At 41.0% G+C, this 9549-nt stretch overlaps 1 pseudogene; it reads left to right on the top strand.

The window, feature by feature from the left end:
• Window positions 1-542: 542 nt before the first annotated feature.
• Window positions 543-1491, top strand: LOC118551902 (olfactory receptor 11H6-like; annotated as a pseudogene).
• The last annotated feature ends 8058 nt before the right edge of the window (window positions 1492-9549 follow it).

The following is a 9549-nucleotide window of genomic DNA, read 5'->3' on the forward strand; positions in this document are numbered from 1 at the left end:
CTTCATAAATGATTTTCACACCACTGTACAGAATCCTGAGGTCTCTAGAGCACCGCGCTCAGAGCAGAAAAACAAGGGGGCTCAAGACTCCCACCATACAGTTCCACTTATCTGCTTTTTATTGGACTTTTGTATGTGAAATTCTAAGAAGACAATTTATTGCTTCAGATTCATATTCAATTTTGTTTCAAAGTAAAAGAAGGTATCCAAAGTGTATATTTACATTTAAGATATCCAAGAGGCAATGATTTTAACATGAAAGATGAGACATTACTGAGACTCAGGGTTATAGGAATATTTGAAATGAAGTGAGGTTTGCTCCAAACCAATCTCCAAATGAGCCAGTGTATCTAGGAGCTCCTGCCTTTGCACATTTAAGTAAACCCCTTAAATTTCTCTGAACTTCAGTTTTCTTATCTGTAAAAGAGAAGAATGAAGCACACCTCCCTACAGCTCAAAGGGTCATTTGGAAGATCAAATGAGATAATGTAAAATAAAAATACTTTGTACATTTACAAGTGAATTGTTAGCAAAACCTACAAATGTTCATTATTATTCCCTCCTTAGTTACTTCTGTTTCTCTAACAGCTTTGGAATCCCAGAACACAACAATGCATTTTGTGACTGAGTTTGTCCTTCTGGGTTTCCCTGGTCAAAGGGAGATGCAGAACTTTTTCTTTTCATTCATCCTGGTGGTCTATTTCCTCACCCTGCTGGGGAATGGTATTATTGTCTGTGTAGTGAAATGGGACAAGCGGCTTCACACACCCATGTACATCTTCTTGGGAAACTTTGCCTTCCTAGAGATCTGGTACATTTCCTCCACTGTCCCGAACATTATGGTCAACATCCTCTCTGAGACCAAGACCATCTCCTTCACTGGATGCTTCCTCCAATTCTATTTCTTTTTTTCACTGGGTACCACAGAATGTTTCTTCTTATCAGTCATGGCTTATTATCGATACCTTGCCATCTGTTGCCCACTACATTACCCCTCCATCATGACTGGGAAGCTCTGTGTGGTCCTGGTCTGTGTTTGCTGGGTGAGTGGATTTCTCTGCTATCCGGTCCCCATTGTTCTCATCTCCCAACTTCCCTTCTGTGGACCCAACATCATTGACCACTTGGTGTGTGACCCAGGCCCATTGTTCGCACTGGCCTGCATCCCTGCTCCTTCCACTGAGTTCATCTGTTACACCTTCAACTCATGGATTATCTCAGAGCTGTGCTTTGTGTTCCTTCTGGTGCTGGTTGAACCAAAGCTTTCTCCACATGTGGGTCCCACCTAATGGTGGTGTCTCTATTCTATGGAACACTATGGTGATGTATGTGAGCCCAACATCAGGGAATCCAACAGGAATGCAGAAGATCATCACTTTGGTATACTCAGCAGTGACTCCACTCTTAAATCCCCTTATCTATAGTCTCTGAAACAAAGACATGAAAGATGTCCTAAAGAAAGTCCTAGGATTAAGAACTAACCAAAACTGAGACATCTTTAGAGGGTATTATGCTAAGCAAAATAAGTCAAAGGAAGACAAATACCCTATGATTTCACTCATGTGTGGGATTTAAGAAACAAAACAAATGAACATATGGGAAGGGAAGGAAAAATAAAATAAGATAAAAACAGGGAGGTAAACCATAAGAGACTCTTAACTCTAGGAAACAAACTGAGGGTTGCTGGAGGGAAGGTGGGTGGGGGGATGGGGTAACTGTGATAGGCATTAAGGAGGGCACTTGATGTAATGGGCACTGGCTGTTATATGCAACTGATGAATCACTAAACTCTATCCCTGAAACTAATAATACACTTTATGTTAACTAAATTGAATTTAAATAAAAAATTGGGAAAAAAACAAAGAGAAGCAGAATTTGTCATTTCTGACCTTAATTATTTATAAAAACAACAGAGAATGGCTTCAGTAAGTCATGTTCTGGCTCATACTTAAGTAGAGGAAGATACTTTTTTTTCCATAGTTCCTTAGCTGTTCAAGTTCAGCTCATCAATGGAAAATGCTAAATAAAACATTTTAAACATGCATTACCTTGCTAAGTAATTACATTTTGTTATTATATATGTTATTTGTCTTTGATGTATCTTCACTGCTTTAATCTTAGCTAGTGGAAAGAATGAAATGCATGTGTACCTGGAGCCTTTCAATAGGAGTGCAATCTTCTAAATTCTGAAAATATTCTTAAAGACAGTGGACCAAAGGGCCACCAAAAAATAAATAAACCCACCCAGTAATGGACATTTGCCATTGTTTAAAGCTGTCTTTCACACCAAAAACAGAGTATGCTTCATACTTCCATCACTTAAAACTCAAATTCTCCCACCATTCAAAGCTCTCATTCACTACACTGCTCCATTCGGACTTCTAAGCCCTGCACTTCACAATGATCAATCTATATATTCTTCCAACTGGACATCTTTATTCATAGTGATTCCCCAAATCAAATGTGACAACACCACTTGTAATATGGACTAACAATGTCCTAAACATATTTTTATGCCTCTCAGAAAGCTATAGGGTAAAGTCTCAGTCAGAAAAGTATTAAGAGAAAATTATACCAAGAACAAACTCCATCTTTGTGCCCAAACCCCATGTTGAAACAGGAAAGCCATTAGCTGAGAGGCCAATCTACTTAAAATGAAAGTATACCCTTTTAGTTATGGCTGTACTGAAAATGAAATTAGGTGTTCCAGGAAGATAGGCTTGTTGGTGCTAGGTGATTAAATACTCTCATACAGCATTTCTCAAATCTTTTCACCACCAGAGTGTTTGGCAACAGTGGTCAGAGAACATGGGGCAATATTCCTTTTAAAGTCAAAGTTTGGTTTTTTTTTTAATTTTATTATGTTATGTTAGTCACCATACAATACATCATTAATTTTTGATGTGGTGGTCCACGATCCATTGTTTTCGTATAACACCCAGTGCTCCATGTAGTATGTGCCCTCCTTAATACCCATCACCGGGCTAACCAATCCCCCCTTCCCCTTCCCCTCCAAAACCCTGTTTGTTTCTCAGAGTCCATAGTCTCTCATGGTTCATCTCTCCCTCCAATTCCCGCCCCCCTCATTTTTCTCTTCCTTCTCCTAGTGTCCTCCGTGCTATTCCTTATGTTCCACAAACAAGTGAAACCATATGATAATTGACTTTCTCTGCTTGACTTATTTCACTTAGCATAATCTCCTCCAGTACCATCCATGTTGATGTAAAAGTTGGGTATTCATTCTTTCTGATTGCTGAGTAATATTCCATTGTATATATGGACCACATCTTCTTGATCCATTCAACTTTGAAGGGCATCTCGGCTCTTTCCACAGTTTGGCTATTGCGGACATTGCTGCTATGAACACTGGGGTGCATGTGGCCCTTCTTTTCACTACATCTGTGTCTTTGGGGTAAATACCCAGTAGTGCAATTGCTGGGTCATAGGGTAGCTCTATTTTTAAATTTTTGAGGAACCTCTACACTGTTTTCCAAAGTGGCTGTACCAACTTGCATTCCCACCAACAGTGTAAGAGGGTTCCCCTTTCTCCACATCCTTTCCAACATTTGTTGTTTCCTATTTTGTTAATTTTTGCCATTCTAACTGGTGTAAGGTGGTATCTCAATGTGGTTTTGATTTGAATTTCCCTGATGGCTAATGATGATGAACATTTTTTCATGTGTCTGTTAGCCATTTGTATGTCTTCTTCAGAGAAGTGTTTTTTCATATCTTCTGCCCACTTTTTGACTTGATTATTTGTTTTTTGGATGTTGAGTTTGAGAAGTTCTTTCTAGATCTTGGATACCAGCCCTTTATCTGTAGTGTCATTTGCAAATATCTTCTCCCATTCTGTGGGTTGCCTCTTTGTTTTGTTGACTGTTTCCTTTGCCGTGCAGAAGCTTTTTATCTTGATGAAGTCCCAAAAGTTCATTTTTGCTTTTGTTTCACTAGCTTTTGCAGATGCATCTTGAAAGAAGTTGCTCTGGCCGATGTCAAAGAGATTACTGCCTATGTTGTCCTCTAGGATTTTGATGGATTCCTGTCTCATGTTGAGGTCTTTCATCCACTTTGAGTTTATCTTTGTGAATGGTGTTAGAGAATAGTCGAGTTTCATTCTTCTGCATGTGGCTGTCCAATTTTCCCAGCACCATTTATTGAAGAGACTGTCTTTTTTCCATTGCATGTTTTGTCCTGCTTTGTCGAAGATTATTTGACCACAGAGTTGAGGGTCTGTATCTGGGTTCTCTATTCTGTCCCATTGGTCTGTATGTCTGTTTTTGTGCCAGTACCATGCTGTCTTGGTGATCACAGCTTTGTAATATAGCTTGAAATCGGGCAACGTGATGCCCCCAGCTTTGTTTTCCTTTTTCAGCATTTCCCTGGCGATTCGGGGTCTTTTCTGATTCCATACAAATTTTAGGACTGTTTGTTCCAGCACTTTGAAAAATGCCATTGGAATTTTGATCAGGATGGCATTGAAGGTATAGATTGCTCTGGGTAGCATAGACATTTTAACAGTGTTTATTCTTCTGATCCATGAGCATGGAATATTTTTCCATCTTTTTGTGTCTTCTTCAATTTCTTTCATGAGTGTTCTGTAGTTCCTAGAGTATAGATCCTTTACCTCTTTGGTTAGGTTTATTCCAAGGTATCTTATGGTTTTTGGTGCTATTGTAAATGGAATCGTTTCTCTAATTTCTCTTTCTACAGTTGCATTGTTAGTGTATAAGAAAGCAACTGATTTCTGTGCATTGATTTTGTATCCTGCCACATTACTGAATTGCTGGATGAGTTCTAGTAATTTGGGGGTGGAGTCTTTGGGTTTTCCACATAAAGTATCATGTCGTCTGCGAAAAGAGAGAGTTTGACTTCTTCTTTGCCAATTTGAATACCTTTTATTTCTTTTTGTTGTCTGATTGCTGTTGCTAGGACTTCTAGTACTATGTTGAACAATAGTGGTGAGATTGGGCATCCTTGACATGTTCCTGATCTTAAGGGAAAGGCTCTCAGCTTTTCCCCAATGAGGATGATATTTGCTGTGGCTTTTTCATAGATGGATTTTATGAACTTGAGGAATGTTCCCTCTATCCCTATACTCTGGAGAGTTTTCATCAGGAAAGGATGCTATATTTTGTCAAATGCTTTTTCTGCATCAATTGAGAGGACCATATGGTTCTCCCTCCTCTTATTAATGTGTTCTATCACAGTGATTGATTTGCGAATGTTGAACCACCCTTGCATCCCGGGGATAAATCCCACTTGGTTGTGGTGGATGATCCTTTTAATGTATTGTTGGATCCTATTAGCTAGGATTTTGTTGAGGATTTTCAAATCCATATTCATCAGGAATATTGGTCTGAGATTCTCCTTTCTGATGGGGTCTTTCCCTGGTTTGGGGACTAAGGTAATGCTGGCCTCATAGAAAGAGTCTGGAAGCTTTCCTTCTGTTTCTATTTTTTGAAACAGCTTCAGTAGAATAGGTATTATTTCTTCTTTGAATGTTTGGTAGAATTCCCCAGGGAATCCATCAGGCCCTGGACTCTTGTTTTTTGGGAGGTTTTGATCACTGCTTCAATCTCGTTACTGGTTATTGGCCTATTCAGGTTGTCAATTTCTTCCTGTTTCAGTCTTGGCAGCTTATAGGTTTCCAGGAAGGCCTCCATTTCATCCAGATGGCTCAGTTTATTGGCATATAGTTGTTGATAATAATTTCTAATAATTGTTTCTATTTCCTTGGTGTTAGTCGTGATCTCTCCCCTTTCATTCATAATTTTATTAATTTGGGTCCTTTCTCTTTTCTTTTGGATAAGTCTGGCCAGTGGTTTATCGATCTTATTAATTCTTTCAAAGAACCAACTTCTAGTTTCATTGATCTCATCTACTGTGTTTCTGGTTTCTAATTCATTGATCTCTGCTTTAATTTTAATTATTTCTCTCCTAATGCATGGCTTAGGCATCATTTGTTGCTTTTTCTCTAGTTCTTTAAGGTGTAGAGTTAGTTGGTGAATTCGGGATTTTTCTATTTTTTTGAGTGAGGCTTGGATGGCTATGTATTTCCCCCTTAGGACAGCCTTTGCAGTATCCCATAGGTTTTGGACCGATGTGTTTTCATTCTCATTGATTTCCATGAATTGTTTAAGTTCTTCTTTGATTTCCTGGTTGACCCAAACATTCTTGAGCAGAGTGGTCTTTAGCTTCCAAGTGTTTGAATTCCTGCCAAATTTTTTCTTGTGGTTGAGTTCCAGTTTTAGAGCATTGTGGTCTGAGAATATGCAGGGAATAATCTCAATCTTTTGGTATCAGTCGAGACCTGATTTGTGACCCAGTATGTTCTCTATTCTGGAGAAAGTTCCATGTGCGCTTGAGAAGAATGAGTATTCTGTTGTTTTAGGGTGAAATGTTCTGTAAATATCTATGAGGTCCATCTGGTCCAATGTATCATTCAAAGCTATTGTTTCCTTGTTGATTTTCTGCTTAGATGTTCTGTCCATTGCTGAGAGTGGAGTATTGAGGTCTCCTACAATAAACGTATTGTTATCAATATGACTCTTTATTTTGGTTAACAGGTGGCTTATGTAGATGGCTGCTCCCATGTTGGGGGCATAGATGTTTACAATTGTTAGATCTTCTTGTTGGATAGACCCTTTAAGAATGATATAGTGTCCTTCTGTGTCTCTAATTACAGACCTTAGTTTAAAATCTAATTTGTCAGATATAAGAATTGCTACCCCAGCTTTCTTTTGAGGTCCGCTGGCATGGAAGATGGATCTCCATCCCTTCACTTTCAGTCTGGATGTATCTTTAGGTTCAAAATGAGTCTCTTGTAGGCAGCGTATGGATGGGTCCTGTCTTTTTATCCAATCTGCAACCCTGTGCCGTTTTATGGGAGCATTTAGGCCATTCACGTTGAGAGTGATTATTGAAAGATATCAATTAATTGTCATCATGTTGCCTGTGAAGACGTTGTTTTTATAGATTGTCCCTGTAAATTGCTGTTGTAGATCACTCTTGGGGTCTTTCTCCTTTTATAGAACCCCCCTTAATATTTCTTGCAGGGCCGGCTTAGTGGTCACATATTCTTTCAGTTTCTGCCCGTCGTGGAAGCTCTGCATCTCTCCATCCATTCTAAATGAAAGCCTTGCCGGATAAAGTATTCTTGGCTGCATGTTCTTCTCATTTAGCACCCTAAATATGTCTTGCCAGGACTTTCTGGCTTGCCAGGTCTCTGTGGATAGGTCTGACATTATTCTGATGTTCCTCCCTCTGTACGTAAGGAATCTCTTCCCCCTAACTGCCCTTAAGATGGTTTCCTTGGTTCTAAGATTTGCAAGTTTTACTATTACATGCCGGGGTGTTGGCTTGTTTTCCTTGATCTTAGGAGGGGTCCTCTTTGCCTCTAGGATATGAATGTTTATTTCATTCCCCAGATTAGGGAAGTTCTCAGCTATGATTTGCTCAAATACATCTTCTAGTCCTCTCTCTCTCTCCACTCCCTCCGGGATTCCAATTATTCTGACATTGGAACGGCTCATGGTGTCACTTATTTCTCTGATTCTATTTTCATGGATTCTGAGTTGTTTTTCCCTGGCCTCCTCTTTTCCCTTTTTATCTATTATATTGTCTTCCAAGTTGCTTATTCGTTCTTCTGCCTCAGTTACCCTAGCTGTTAGATTATCTAGATTGGATTGGATCTCATTGATAGCATTTTTAAGTTCTGCCAATTCAGCTTTCATTTCTGCCCTTAGAGACTCTATGTTGCCATTAATTGATTTCTCCATTCTAGCCGTTGTCTTCACAATTGCTAGCCTGAATTCCATCTCCGACATCTTGGTTATATCTGCGTCCATTTGTAAATCTGCGGCATAAGTCATAATTTCTGAGTCTTTTCTGTTTTGGGGGCTCCTCCTCCTAGTCATTCTGTTGATGGGTGATTGAGGGAATGTATAGAGTCCAAATTATTGACCAGAACCCAAGCAAGATGCACCTATTTTCTTGGGACCTTAGGGTTGCTGGCCTCTTGTTTTCCCAGCCTGTCTTCTGCGGGAGGGGCCTGCCGTGCTGTTACTCTGGCAACCCTGTTTGGTTGGAGTTGCCCTGCCCCCCTGTGGCGGGGGATGGGCTCAGCAGAAATCAGTTTTGGGGGATTTTGTTCTCTGGAAGCTTTCCCTGGTGGCTTTCTGTGTCTCTTCTAAGAGTCTGAGCAGAAGAGACCATTTCCAACCCTCTGCCTCAGAGCAGAGAGACCGCAGTCTGTTCTTCAGTGCGCTCTCCAGGCCACACTGTCTCCGTTTCTGTCCGTGCTGCTATAAACTGCAGTGGCCTGGGTTGTGCACCCCTCCGCAGCGCTCCCAGTCCTGCCTCCAGGTCGGGGCACGTCTCTGCCCTTTGTGCTTCTAAAACCGCCACCCGCTCCCAGTTAGCGCACATGACCCCGCCGCTCCGGGTTTCCGTCCAGGGGCTGCAGTTTGCAGGCACGACCCCGCCGCTCGGGGTCCGCACCGGGGGCTGCCCTAAAGTCCTTTCCCCGCCGCTATGGGTCTGCGAGTCTGTGCCCGTCTACAGCGCGTGAGGCTGTCGTCACCGGCAGTGTTGGATCCCCATGGCCAGGCACCCTCCCGCTGCCATTTATCCTCCATATCTGCCCGCAGAATCATGGCTCCCTGCTTTGTACCTCAAAACCAACCACCTGCAATATTCTGTTTGTAGAGATCCAGATCTTCGTACATCTCAGGCTGGTTTTGTGGGTGCTCAGAGTGGTCTGGTAGATATCCAGCCCAATTCCAGGGACCAGTTGAAATAGGGTCCCCTACTCCTCCGCCATCTTTCCTCTGCCCTAAAGCAAAGTTTTATCTTAAAAATAATCACAAATTATACTTTCTGTTCCACCATACATACATATTTGGTGTAATACAAGATTATCTTCTCTGAGTAAAACTGTCCCTTCAGGAAGACATTTAATAAGGGGCTGTGTGTATCCCATGGCACAAAATCACATACCCTATTTGAGAAACACAAACTTAAGGAGATTATGGGGTCCCCAGAGAGTCAATGTAGCACATTACCTTCTAATCACTATGGGCCAACTTATCAGAAATATTAATGAAACCCCCAGGCAAGAAGGAAGAAGGTCCCTAGGGAAGGAATGGAAAGTTATAGGATCATATGAAGACATACCTCAGAATTCTCAACAATGGCTAAACTGACACATAAATTAAAACCCGCACATAGCTTTAGCACACTCTGTTGGAAATAGGCCACTAGAATCTTATGGTGCAAGGGAAGTGAAATAAGCCATGCATGGAGCTCTCACACAGGGCTTCCACATTAAGGGCAGTGAAGGAGAGAATCTTTGTGACCTCCCTATGAACTCTCCCCAGGCCTGGGAAAGCTTCCCAGTATATAGGAAACATCATCTCCGATGGGCATTGCTATTATGCACCACGGGTGGGCCTAATCACCTCTATATCTGTTCATTCAATATACTCAAGAGATTGAGTACCAAGGAATATTAGTTACTCACAACTCAAAAAGACAAAACTTTCAGAGTAT

The sequence above is a fragment of the Halichoerus grypus genome, chromosome 8 (genome assembly GCF_964656455.1).
Source record: "Halichoerus grypus chromosome 8, mHalGry1.hap1.1, whole genome shotgun sequence".
In the NCBI taxonomy this organism is placed as follows: Eukaryota; Metazoa; Chordata; class Mammalia; order Carnivora; family Phocidae; genus Halichoerus; species Halichoerus grypus.